Source organism: Sminthopsis crassicaudata, chromosome 2, assembly GCF_048593235.1.
Source record: "Sminthopsis crassicaudata isolate SCR6 chromosome 2, ASM4859323v1, whole genome shotgun sequence".
Classification (NCBI taxonomy): domain Eukaryota; kingdom Metazoa; phylum Chordata; class Mammalia; order Dasyuromorphia; family Dasyuridae; genus Sminthopsis; species Sminthopsis crassicaudata.
The window spans coordinates 680,958,224-680,972,451 of NC_133618.1; the positions used below are offsets into that span (position 1 = coordinate 680,958,224).

At 39.8% G+C, this 14,228-nt stretch overlaps 1 long non-coding RNA gene across 1 annotated transcript; it reads left to right on the forward strand.

Annotated features, from left to right (window-relative positions):
• Positions 1-829: 829 nt before the first annotated feature.
• LOC141553856 (uncharacterized) lies at positions 830-4,321 on the forward strand. The gene is made up of 3 exons (XR_012485692.1): positions 830-888; positions 2,608-2,651; positions 4,204-4,321. It is a non-coding gene; the product is annotated as an uncharacterized LOC141553856 (long non-coding RNA).
• The last annotated feature ends 9,907 nt before the right edge of the window (positions 4,322-14,228 follow it).

Here is a 14,228-nt window from a genome sequence, read left to right on the forward strand (position 1 = left end):
TTATCCGGGGAAAGGTTTCCCACCTTTAGTTCTAGCCTGCTCATTCTCTTTCCAGGTAGCTCAATACATCTAGGTAGGGCCCAGCCACAAGGTCATTTTGCCTTGCCAGGGCTCCTCTGCCCCTCCATTCTATCAACTCCTTCTGGTCTATAATCAAAGCAGGATGGCCCTTTCTTTCTAGACAGGGTGAATATAATCTCCCCTGTCTTTATTTACTGGAACTTTCCATACCCCAAATGCTCCTTCCTGATAAACACTCCTCCCATTAAATGTAAGTTCTAGGAGGGCAGAAACTTTCTATGCATGTGTATTTGTGCTCAATGCTTCCTCCCTATTAAATTCATAATAAATATCTCTTTAAATTCTTATTTGTATCTTATTCTGAGTTCATTTGTATCTTACACTGAAAAACATTTCAAAGTAATGAAAAGATAACATTTAATTATAAAGACTATTTAGATGTTATTAGTGACCATTATCTCACATTTATATCTGAGTGTATAGCACAGTGGCTGGCACATAGTAGGCACCTAAAAATGTTGACTTGACTCTACAGCATCTTTATGAGCTTTTCATGATTTTTCTTAAAGAAAGTCTTTCAACGTTCAGAGATGTAGATAACTGGAAATGTTACTCTATTCATATTATATTCATGTTGTGTAGTGGAAGGAAGGCTGATTGAAAGTCACACCAGATGGATTCCAGTCCCAACTTTCCCATGAATGAAATGCGTGGCCATAGGCTAATCAGGATCTCAGATTCCTCGGGTTTAAAATTAGACAGTTGGACTCTGAAACTGTTTACGGTTCTAAGAATCCATTCTATCTATGCTATCTGGAAGCAACATTCAGAACAGAGGACGGAAAATAGTCAACAAACATTTATTAAGTATATACTCTATCGGGTATTGTATTGAGTGAAAGAGATAAAAAAATACAAGCAAAATGGAGATAATCTCTGGCCTCTATAAGGCTTACATTCTTATGGGGATGAGGAAAGACATCTAAAAGGGAGATGAAATGAAGGGAAAGGAGGGTACACGTGCATGGTTGGAAGTCCAGAGATTCAAAAGGGGAGATGGAAATAGGATGATTGGTCTGATCCCTTCCTCAAATTAGAGACACTTGGAAGAAGTCAACAAAGAGTGACTGGGGCTGTTAGGGCAAAGGGATGTTCCTGGTGCAAAAGGCGAAGTAGAAGGAAGTTCCAGGGAGGAAAAGCAGTGTAGACATGGAAGGAGAGTCAGAAAAGGATTGACTCGAGATTGGAGGGAAAGAAAGAGATAGTTTTAAATCACAGGATCATAGATTTAGAAGTTGAAGAAACATTCCAGGGAATCTACTACAATCCCCTTAACTTAGTAGTGGGGAAGCTAAGGACTAGTGAAGTAAATTAAGTTACTCAGTCACCCACGTAGCAAGTAGCAGTAGGTACAGAAAGAAATGGTGATAGAAATATAGAAATCATTTTGAGATTGAGCACTTTTCTGAATATATGTGTTATGGACAATGGAACAGATTTTCTTTAGGTTTAATTTTCATCCAAAAATTTGCCTGAAATACAAAAAACATGACTTGGAAAATAATGAGAACACATCTCTTAGATTTTTTTTCCCCCCATTGGAGCAGTTACTTTGGAGAATTTGTTCCTATATCACTAAATTTGAAACCATTAGTCCAATTCATTCTCCTGCACTGGATGTCTGTCTGAAGAGCTGAGAGTAGATCTGCAAAGTGCTAGTAATACTTTTAATAAAGCTCTGGAGAAAATCTTGAGAGTCATCTTAGAAGTGATTTGATTAAACACTGATGTCATTCCTCTCTAGTGAGAAAACAAATCCTGGCATTATTATTCTGTGGAATTGAAGAACGTATCTATTCACATTCAAAACCAAATAAGGAAAGTATATTTTGAAATGAAATTAAGGTCCTCTCATTTGCATGGTCAAGGTCTTAGAGAATATATTCTTGCCATCCCTAATTGATTCCTGTCATAAGGAGGGATGCCACTATCATAATATATTATTGAATAATCCAATGCCAGCTGCTAAGGAACATCTTCAGATTTGGGCCATATATATTAGAACAGCAACAATGATGTCAACCACTATCAAAATCATCTATCAAAATAGATAGCAAGAGGAAGAAGAAAAGAGGGAATTTGGGAAAGAGTCAGAGAAAATGGTAGGATTTTTCATTTTCCCTAATACGCAAGTAGAAGGGGAAAAAGGACTAGGAAAATCTCCTTTATAGTTATAAAAATAGTGAGTCTGATGGAATGGACAAAGAATTGAGTTCAGCATCAGGAGGAAAATCCTGTGTTCAAACTCTGCCTTATTAGTCATAGGACCCTGACCAAAGTCATATTAATTTCTTTTAGTTTTAGCTTACTCATCTATAGACAAAATGGAGGCAATGGAATAACTTTACACCGCAGGATTATCGTAAAAAGGAAATAAGAAAAAATCTGAAAAGCACCATGGGAATTTGAAAGTAGGATAGAGATGTGATTGGTATTGATGATCATCATGATGATCAAGCATTTGCAATAGGATGTACTCAGTGAACGTGGGTGTTATTCAATTTCTTTGTCTTCGTTTCCTCACAGGATTGGACGAATGACTTCTGTGTTTTTTCCAACTCTCGATCTAGGTAAGTCCCAGAAGGCAGTGGGGTACATTGGGAAGGGTCTTGATTGGGAATTGTAGAACCTGGTGACACACATTGCCTTTGTGACTTTAAGCAGGTCACTTAACTTCCCTTTGGTCCACTTTTTCACATCTGTAAAACAGGGGCTTGGTGATTAATGACTTTTAAGACTCCTTCTGGCATGAAAATTATCATCTAATGAATTTTTCTTCTCTTCATTCAGCTGAAACGGTGGGAATGGCCCCAGTTGGTGGATAGACAGGAGCCACATTTCCAAATATACTTTTACTTGCTTTATCTCTTCACAGGGATCAGCTTTATCTCCTTTGGAATGTCTGCTGATGTTTTTATGGCTGTGATCTTATTTAAAAAGTAGAATTCTGGTCCATGAATATCTAACATGTATTCTCTACTAACATAGTAAATAAACTAAATTTAATCACTAGTTTTTAGCATCGAGTTTCTCAGTGACCAGGGGGCCAATGAACTGGACAATTAAGAATCTGGTGGGACAATATTGAGGTCTCAGGAGGTGCCAGAGAGCATCAGAGCATCGTGTGACCTGATCATCCTTGCAGCTAGATCCACAGGATTTAGCATGCTGCATGGAACATAGAGTTTAATAAATATCCACTTGGTTGATTCAGTGAGCAGACTGGCCCTCTTCAATAGGAAAATAAGATGATTAGCAGTTTGCTTGGAATGTAAATTAAAATAAATTAGATGATCATCACCCGATACCAAACTCTATCTTTGTGATCTTTAAAAATTGTGGGTGAAATGATTTCCACAGAAACAAATAGGATTTGGGGCAGCAAAATTTCTCTCTTTAGAACCAAACTTGAGCATTCAGATTAAATGACCTTGATTTAAAGAGAGGAGACAGAGACAGAGAGAGAAAGAAAAACAGAGAGAGAGAGAGAGAGAGAGAGAGAGAGAGAGAGAGAGAGAGAGAGAGAGAGAGAGAGAGAGAGAGAGAGAGAAGAGAGAGAGAGAAAGAGAGAGAAATAGAGGGAGAAATAGAGGGAGAAAGAGAGAGAAAGAGAGAGAGAGAGGAAGAGAGAGAGAAATAGAGAGAGAAAAAGAGAGAGAGAGAGAGACAGAGAGAGACAGAGAGAGACAGAGAGACAGAGACAGAGAGAGAAAGAAAAACGGAGAGAGAGAGAGAGAGACAAAGAGACAAAGAGAGAGACAGAGAGAGACAGAGAGACAGAGACAGAGACAGAGAGACAGTCAGACACACACACACACACACACACACACACACACACACACACACACACACACACACACACAGCACCTGAGTGGTGTACGGCTGAGGCAGGCTAGAACCAAGACATTTGACCTCTCAGTCCTTCCCACTGCCCACTATTGTGCCATCATGGAGCGACTAAACATCTTGGGAACTTAATTACCTATGATGCTATAGGTAATGAGTATCAGAACGCAAGTAGAAAATGAATGGAAGAGAGCTTCTTTTGGTTCTTTCTATCTGGATCACTCTCTAAGACATCTCAGAGCTTTTTGACTTATTTTTAAAAATCATTTCTTACAGTTTGTTTGGAAACCATGAGACTGGAAATCTTCGACCACCATCACCCCTCTCTATGGCAGATCACTTATTCACTGCAATGCTTCAACTGAGAAATGTATCTGGGTCACTGAGAAGTAAGTTGTCTCACAGTCCCCTAGGAGGGATAATCCACAGGTGGGTCTTGAAGCAGTTTTTGTTCTGGTCTCAAGAAGAGAGCACTTCAGATAATGTGACACGTGTATCAACGTGTGGTTGAATCTTTTTTTCTTCTCTTGAGTGTGTTGGTGAAATCAACACATGGAGGGTCAAGTACCAAGTCAACATGTGGAATAAAATTCCAAAATAGAAATCCTTTTCGTTTTTCATGGATAATACCTATCCAAATCACGAGATTCCTTAGTTTTCCAAGAACATGTACACATTAAGGCTTTTCTCCAATATGGAGCATTTCTCAATGTACCTCATTAGATTTGAGAACATACATTTGTTCTGATGGAAAAAATCTCATGGGTTTTGGTCACTTAATTGAAGCCATATGTCCAGAAAGGTACTTAGGTGAATTAGCCATATGCAAAGCGGAGTAACTGAACTGAAGTCTATTTTTCTGAGTCAAAACACTAAATTGTGTAAATTATAATTGGTGTTGTTACATGAACCAGAAGGAAAATCATCCAGAAGAAACCCTGGCTGAGTAAGATGAGCAGGCCCAGAAAGAACTCATCCAAATCCACAGAAATCCTTCACATTTAGCTATCATTGACACCTTTCTACCCTTTGAAATTCTTCCCAAGCCAATGTTTTTAGTGGAATCAAGTAAACCTCAAAATCCTGGATTTGTGTCTATTTTAGAAATGACTGAAACGATCTCCAGGTGCACGCCTTCCTGAGTTCCTACGTTGAAGGTTTTAACTTAGTCCCCATAATAGTGGTATAACACTAAATAGGTTCAGAGTGAAGGATTATAACCATACATATCCCAAGAGGCAGGAAAAGACCCTTCTAACTGGATAAGAAGATCCCAACTCTTTAATAAGAATTTTTCAAGCTTCAATGAAGGAGCTAAAAGGTCTCCAGGGTCACCTCATGAAGTGATTCTGCCATTTGTGCCAATCATCCGTGAAAGTGAAATTTGGAGGCACAGTATTGAGCGTCAATATGGCAGATAGTGCTAGGAAGTGCAAAGTGTTGAATCTGCAACCAAAAACCCAGCTCACCAGCTTGCTAACTCTATGTATTTGAAGGGAAGCCATACTATATTCAGAGCCTCTACTTTCTTATCAATACAATGGACACAGTTTTCTTTGTCCTACTGACTTCACATGCGGGCAGTGTTATATGGTGCTATGCAATAGAATATGTTACAAAAGTTGTGGTCCAATAATAGAGGCCTATGTATGTCAACTGGCATTATAGCTGCTAGAAGCAAGGAATAAGAGAGGTTTTTCTTAAGTGATTTAATTTGTTTTGGAAGGATGAATAAAGAAGGTGAAGGAACAGAAAATTCACTTTATCCAGAGCTGTGGGAATGAGAAATGTCAAAAGATGAAGTCAACGTTAGCACGAGGACAATGAAATGAGCTTTGTCAATGACTTTTGGATTTCTGGTGACAAAGTTCGAAATGTTCAGCACCCGCTGTTCCCTTAGGCATTGTGAGCATTAGACTAATTTATTTCATGGGACAGTGACAGCAGAGAGAATTAAATCTACCATGTGCGAAGATGGTTTCCAACCTCAGTTCTTGGTGGGTTGGTCAGTTCCCAGGTAGCAGAGACTTTCACATGGAGCTGAATCTCTGAGTCACCCATTTGTGCAAATGATCATTGATTTCTCTGTTTTCAGTATGTCTGGCTCTCTTCCAATACCATTCCCTCCGTATTCATGAGCGCTGATCTTGCTATGACTGTGCAGCCCATTAACATAATGATCAGATCAATAACAACTCTGATCCAGAGACAAGAAGCCCACTTTCTGAAATCTTCGCCAAACAGTAGAGCGAATATATGTGGTAAGTTACTCAACAACTGCAGGGTTACCATAACCAAAGCAGCTCTAAAAAGGTAAAGATTTTTAACTTACATGTTTTGGTTTCTGATTGATTTGAATGAACTTTCTTGAACGAATTGCTGAGAAGAAAACTATATGCTTTTGCTTGTTGATACAATACCTGTGCCATCCTCAAGTGAAATCTGGAGGCAAACTTGTGTGGAAATGTCATAAAAATAACAAATTCATTTGGTGGTGTCCTTGCTTCATTATAAAATCAAGAAGGAAATCAAAGTGTGCCCTGTGTGGTTATGCTTGGTAGACCTGTGCATGGCTGTGTGTGTGAATGATTTAGTCAGCTGCCCTGATGCATCATTGCAGGTCATGAAACCAAAGGTTCTACTGGGAAGTCATGGACCTAAGTCTAGTCTATCTTCCTGTCATCCAAAGACTAACTTAGTTTGCACAAACTCAAAAAGCCATTTACCTAACAGTGGCAATCTTCAGTGTTAGAAGGATCATTATCTTTTTAAATAGGGGGCCAGTTCCCTGTCCCTCAGACTGTGGGAGGCCCGGACTATAGTAAAAACAAAAAGCTCACCCTCTGTCTCCGCCCTTCAGCCCATTTGCCATAACCCACATAAACATCCTTAGCAGGCCGCATCTGGCCCGAGGGCCATCGTTCGAGAACCCCTGACTTGGATATCACAGGGTGAAGAAGCTCTGCATCCACAGGGGACCACTCTCTTGGATACACTTGTCTATCCAGGAAGAATTGTTGTTTTCTTCCAGATTCAGTTAAACAACAAATTTTAAAAACGTGGGCAGAGAGAACATTATTTACTTACTCTGCATCGACTAATGAAATGTTTTGGTATGTGTTTTCAGTTTGGGATCTGTGATTTCCTGAGTGCAGAAAGGTCTTCAGGTGGATCGTCACTGACTTGCCTTTGATGCTAATTGCATTCTACTGAGTCCTGTGTCCCCATCACCTGCTCACCCAGACTGTTAGCCCTAGAAAAAGAGGACAGGGACCATATCTTCTCCCACTTTGTAGTCTCTGCAGACACCAAAACACTGGCCAGTGTGTACAATGCTAATGTTAGCTGAAATGAAATGAAATGAAATATTTAATGAGGTACAAAGAGATCCTTAATGGACTGGCAACGATTCCATTCTGTGGAACTCCAGAATGCATCAGGGAATCTCTCTGCTTTGCCAACAACAGTCCTGCCTCCCTTTTCACTTTTCATCAATTTGTATTCTTATTCTTTTTAATGCTGAAGTATTTATGCTAGCCCTGAGTTCCAGGACTGGGCTCTTTTCTACATGGCAGCCCTGCACTATCTGCTCCAGCACATAAAGTTAGACAGGTAAATGGGCGAGTGCCCAGATAAACTTGCCTGAGCGGCCTTTCTCTGTCCCTGATGAAGAGTGGTCAGAACTGGGCGACCCCTCCAAAGATGTCATTCTCAGCTAAGGCACTTCTGCCTGGTAACTGCATGGGATCTGTCCCACCTCCATGTTCTGCTTTCAGCGTGATGAAGAACTCTATCTTATTTGTCATTACACATACATCCCATCCCCAGCAAGTAGCACATAGGAAGCACTGAGGCCGCGCTTATGGGATATGGAGTAAGTTATTTAAGTCTCTGTTTACTGCCTTCAGCACTGCTCTTTCTGCTGGGAATCATAATGGCAAAGCTTCCATAAAGATATTATTAATCCCATTCTATGTGGGCAATCTGGTTCCCTGGTCTAACAGAGGCTAATTTAGCCCTGATGAGCCCAGTGTTTTATGTCCAGCTCTAAATCATAATTGTCCTTCCCAGAATTCTGGCCTAGATGAATGCTGAGGCTAGTTAGTCAATTAGTAGATCAGTCAACATATATTAAGGTCCTATTAGGTATTAGACACTGTGCTAAAGAGTTGGGGACATAAAAATAAAAGGCAAAAGGAAGTCTCCAAGTCCAAGGAGCTCACGTCTAACGATCTGCTCTAGTTCTGAATCCTTGTTGTTTTTGTGGTTCATTTCTCAGTTGTTACTAGTTTTTTTGGTAGCCCTCTTTGGGGTTTTCTTCACAAATTTTCGGCAGTGTCTTTCTGTGTCCTTCTCCAGGTCATTTTATAGATGAGGAGAGTGCACAGTGTTAAGTGATTTGTCCAGAGTCACACAGCTACTAAGGATCTGAGGCTGAAATGGAACTCCTGAAAATCAGTCACTCTGATTCCAAGCCCTTTCTTCTATCCCCCACACCCCCTGGCTGCCCTAAATCCCGCGCTTCTATCATTAATCTTCTCATGCCTTTAGACCTCCGTATCCTCAGCTGTAAAACCCAATAATTCACCAGGGTGACGCTTGGGCTGTCTCCTCACTCTACATCTGAACAATTCCCTTTAGAAGCCTGACATCCCTGACATTTTGGATCACACCTAGGTCTAACGCTATGATTGGGTTTTTGTATCCTAACCCGAAGAGCTCGTAGGTCTTTCACTTCTCCAAATCCTCCAGTCTTCATGTTACTCAGGATCTGGGATCCTCCCAATGAGCCAGATTTAGGGAAGATATTCCTGGAAAGAACTGATCAATTAATAATAATGTAGATAGTGGCAAACGAGAGATGAGCAGCACAGGATGAAAAATGCATGGCTTTAAAGGCCATCTTGCGTTCATCTCCCTGATGATTCTTAAACTAGGGTAACCAGAGCATGAACCAGTTGGATTTGTGACCCGAACATTTCTTCTCTCTGATGCTGTGGGGCCACCAGCTTGGGCCACTCCCTGCTGCAGCAAACCAGATGAGCAGGAAGGCTTCGCCACTCCTGGGGAACTAGGGGAACAGGCACGTGGTCCTTAAGTAATCATTGGATAAGTTCAATAAAAAGCAAAAGCAGAGAAGTCTCAGAATCATGCTGATGTGACCCTGTACAAATATCCCCCACAGACTCTTCATGACTCCTGTCATTTCCCCCTCTCTATTCCATTATCACAGTTTGGAGAAAAGTACCACATCCAGGAGGAGCTGAAGATGGGTAACTCTGAAGATTTAGCTTCCGTGTAAAGCTGGTCAAAAGCAATCCCAAGGGTGAGTCACAGCAAGATGGGAGAAGGCAGAAAGGACACTGGGACAGCCACTTCAAATAGCCCCGCTGCTTTCTTGCAGCTCCCTCAAGCCCAGGAGGCTGCAGTGGGAGCCTTCTTGTTGAGAGTGCCTAGGAAAGGTCAGAACAGCTCTCCGGGCTCCTCAGATGAATCCCCATATTTTACAAAAGAGAAGAGCTCCACGGACTTGCCTGATGTGATGAAACCAGGAAAGAGCTTCTAGCTCCAATTGGGCTCTCTCTTTTCAGAGGAAGTAAAGGAGGGAAAGGAGGAGGGAAGGAAGGAGGGAAGAAGAAAGGAGGAAGGAAGGGATGAAGGAAGGAAGAAAAATGAAAGAAAAAGAAATCCTTGTAACAAATATGGATAATCAAAGGAAGTATTCATTGACTATATCCAACAATGTATCACTTTCTTCATATTCCCTTTCTGTTAAGAGTTATTCTCTCTTCCACTACCTCTTCAAACTTGGGTAATGAAAAAGAGCATTGTCAATCCTCGGAAATAATGATTAATAATTCAATTTCAAAATTCACTCTTATTATTGCAGTATTTTTTATTATAAAGTATAAATTATTTTATGCTAGTATATAGTATTATACTATATATATTATATATTACTACTAACGTACACATTATTCTCCTGGTTCTGTGTATATCATTCTGAATTTGTTCATACATATCTTTCCATATTTCTCTGCAATAGGGCCTTTCATCATTTCTTAAGGGGTAGTAATAATACTTCACATTCATTTAGAATAATTTGTTCAATCATTCTTCAAGTGATGGGCACTCCCTTAGTTTCCAGTTTTCTGCTATAATGACAAGAATCAATATACTTGGCTTTAGAGGGCCTTGGGAAGGCTCCCTCTTTGTATCTCAGTTTTCTCAAGTGTAAATTGATAAAGATTGAACTGGAAAATCTCTAATGTCCCCTTGAGCCCTAACTTGTGGATCCTGGTAATCAAAGACCTTAGGATGTTAGCGTGAAGCAGAAAATACTTGGGGAGGAACAGCTGAGGTAGAAATGTATAAAAGACGAAAGAGATTTATTCTCAATTCCTCTCCTTTCTTTTAAATCTTCTCTAATCTGTCTTCTGACTTCTTCATGACAGAAAACTATCCTTACCTTCTATTTGGAGAAGTATACTTAACCTATTTTTCTCAGTGTTGTTTTTCTTCTTTTTTTCCAAAAGGATTGGCCCTGTTACTCTTTCAGAAGTTTTTCAACCTTCTTAATAAATGTGTTTTCATGATGGATGTAAGCTTATTGGGTATAAATATGAATAATACACACCAGAATAATTACAATGAGATTTTATGTTTTCCACACGTCTGTAGGAAATGTTTCATAGCTATGAGGAATATCACAGAGGAAGAATAAGCAAGACTGGCAACTGATTGAATATGGAGTAGAAGGGGAATGGTTAAGGGAAAGAAAGAGTGAAGCTGTGAACTTGGTTCGTAGAAGGGTGATAGTGATTTCCAAGAAACAGAAATATATGCAGAAGGAAAATGTGTTTGGTGAGAAAGTATTTTCTGTTTTGAGCAAGGTAGAATATGAGACACTTATGGGACATCCAGGGAGGCTATTGGCACTGGGTAACTGCAGTTCAGGAGAGAGCTAGTCAGTTAACAAACATTATCCAAAGATTTTAGGATCATCTCTTGATGGACATTTTCTCTCTAGTCCACCCTCCATTTAGGATCAAAATGATTCCCCTAAAGTGAATGTCTGACTAAGCTAAACCAATACCTACTCAAAAAATGTCAATGGCCCAGTCTCTCTCTCTCTCTTTCTGTCTGCTTAGTCTCTGTTCCTGTCACTGTCTTTGTCTCTTTCTCTATTTGCCTTACACACATTTACATTTTTCCTCAATAACATGCTAAAACAATTTTAAAATTTTTTTTTAGGTTTTAAGTTTCAAATTCTATTGCTCTTTCTATCCCTCCCCTTTTCCTTTCCCTGGGATGAAAAGCAATCAGATACAAGATATACATGTGCAATCATGTAAAACATTTCCATATTCTGCACAAGAAGACTTGACTAAAAGAAAAAGAATGAAAGAAAGAAAGTGAAAATGGCATGCTTCTGTCTGTATTCAAACAATGTCAGTTCTGTCTCTGGAGGTGAATGGAGTGCTTCATCATTAGTTCTTTCTTCAGCAGAAATAGTGCTACTCTCGTGTCCAATATTCTGCTGGTTCTGCTCATTTCACTTTGCAATGATTCATGAAAGGCTTTCCAGGTTTTTCTGAAGTCATCCTGCTTGTCATTTCTTCCAACATAATAATACTCCATCACAGTCATATGCCACGGCTTGTTTAGTTATTCCTCAATTGATGGGCATCCCTTCAATTTTCAATTCTTAGTCACCAGAAAGAGAACTGCTAGAAATATATTTTGTGCAAATAGGTTCTTTCCCCTTGCTTCTGTATTTGGGAATCAGACTAGCTGTGGCACTATTGGATCAAAGGGTAAGCACAGTTTGACAGTCCTCTGGACAGAGTTCCAAATTTCTCCAGAGTGATGTGGCCCAGTCTGCTTACTCCTTGTACCCCACCACAGACACTGACCCAGTGACACCGGCTTCATTTGTATTCCTTGACCAAAGGAACTCTATCTCCTGAATCTAAGCATTTTTGTTGGCTCCTCCCATCCCTAGAACCCTTTCCTCCTTCATCTCCATATCTTTAATTCCCTGATTTCCCTCAAATCTCAATTAAAATCTCCCATCGTACCAGGAATCTTTCCTGGTCTCCCTTCATTCTACTCCCTAGCTTCTGCTGCTTATCTCTAATGATCCTGTACATAGTTTGTGTGTATATATTTATTTACATGTTATCTCCCGGACCAGACGAATAGCTCCCTGAGGATCAAAGTGACTTTTACCTTTTTTTAATCTTCAGTACTAGTAAAATGTCTGAAACATAGCAGGAGCTTAATAAAAGTTCATTGACCAATTGAATGTTTGGGAACTGATAAGAGAAGAAGCTGAAATAGAATATAGAGAAGAAAAAAGGGCCAAATACAGTCCTGGGTAATATCCATAGTTAGAAGGGAATTTATGAAGAATGAGTCAGCAAAATAAACTGTTAAAAATCTATTTAAACATTAGAAAGAGAACCTGAAGGGATCAGCAACAAGAAAATTTAGGAAGAAGTTATCTGAGAAGAGAAGGGAGATGACAGTGCCAAAAACCACAGAAGCAAAAAGAAGAATGAAAGCTGAGAAGATAGTTCATTAATGAAGCACTTACTTTGTGTCAAATTCTGTTTAAAGCCCTTTGGATACAAGGGGATCCCATTCTAATGGATGAGCAATGACGTGCTCACAAAAGAAGAAGAAGAAGAAGAAGAAGAAGAAGAAGAAGAAGAAGAAGAAGAAGAAGAAGAAGAAGAAGAAGAAGAAGAAGAAGAAGAAGAAGAAGAAGAAGAAGAAGAAGAAGAAGAAGAAGAAGAAGAAGAAGAAGAAGAAGAAGAAGAAAAGAAGGAGGAGGAGAAGAAGAAGAAGAAGAAAAGAAGGAGGAGGAGGAGGAAGAGGAGGAGGAGGAGGAGGAGGAGAAAAAGAGATCAGAACTGTTTTGAAGGAATCAAAGATGGCTAAAAGATAGAGACATAAGTAGATGAGTATTTGAGACATGGAGGGGGAGCCAGTCCAAAGCATGGAACTGGGGGTGGAGTGTGTGAGAATGTGGAGGAGGCAAAGTATAAGGAGCTCAAAAAATCAGGAAAGAGCTACATTGGGAAGTACTATAGGTGTCAGGCAATGAAATTTATTTTTGAGAATCAATCAAGTATGTTGTATAAGGAAGGGTGTTAGAGGGTCAGATGTACACTTTAGGAAAATCCCTTTGTCAAATGAGTGGAAGATGGGTTGGAGCAAAGAGAGACTGAAGGAAGGGAAACCAACGTGAAATTTATTGCAATAATCTAGACATGAAATGATGAGGATCTGTGTACTGAGATGAGGGCAAAGAGGAAGATCAATAATGGAGAGACATGGTAAAAGTGGAAATGGCAAAACTTGGCAGTCGATTGGCTAAGTAGGGAGAGGGTCAGTGAGAAGCTGAAGACGAGAACAATGTTGAGAGCCTGGATAGCTGGTCAGGCGCTGCTTCCTTCCAACAAAAGGTCATTAGATTTTGTCATTGAGATTCTGATGGGAACCTTGGAGAGACCACTTGCTGCTCACTTGTAGAATGAGAAAACAGATTGCAAGAGCTTGAGAAATGAGTGGAAAGTAGTGTGTTTTTATTCCTTTTTCTTGAGTTGGAGATCTGTTCTAGTGCTGATTGTGTTGTGGGCCTTTACCTGGCTTGAAAGGGGTCAGTATGAGAAAAAGGTTCGCTATTCCTCTTTTTTTAAATTTCATTTATAATTTTTTGACAGTACATATGCATGAGTAATTTTTTTATAATATTATTCATTGTATTCATTTTTCCACATTATACCCCCCTCCCTCTATTCCCTCCCCTAGATGACAGGCAATCCCATACATGTTACATGTGTTACAATATAACCTAGATACAATATATGTGTGTAAATACCATTTTCTTGTTGCACATTAAGTATTGGATTCTGAAGGTATAAGTAACCTGGGTAGATAGACAGTAGTGCTAACAATTTACATTCACTTCCCAGTGTTCCTTCTCTGGTGTAGTTGTTTCTGTCCATCATTGATCAGCTGGAAGTGAGTTGGATCTTCTCTATGTTGAAGATCTCCACTTCCATCAGAATACATCCTCATACGGTATTGTTGTTGAAGTGCACAGCGATCTTCTGGTTCTGCACATTTCACTCAGCATCAGTTGGTAAGTCTCTCCAAGCCTCTCTGTATTCCTCCTGCTGGTCATTTCTTACAGAGCAATAATATTCCATAACCTTCATATACCATAATTCACCCAACCATTCTCCAACTGATGGACATCCATTCATCTTCCAGTTTCTAGCTGCTACAAA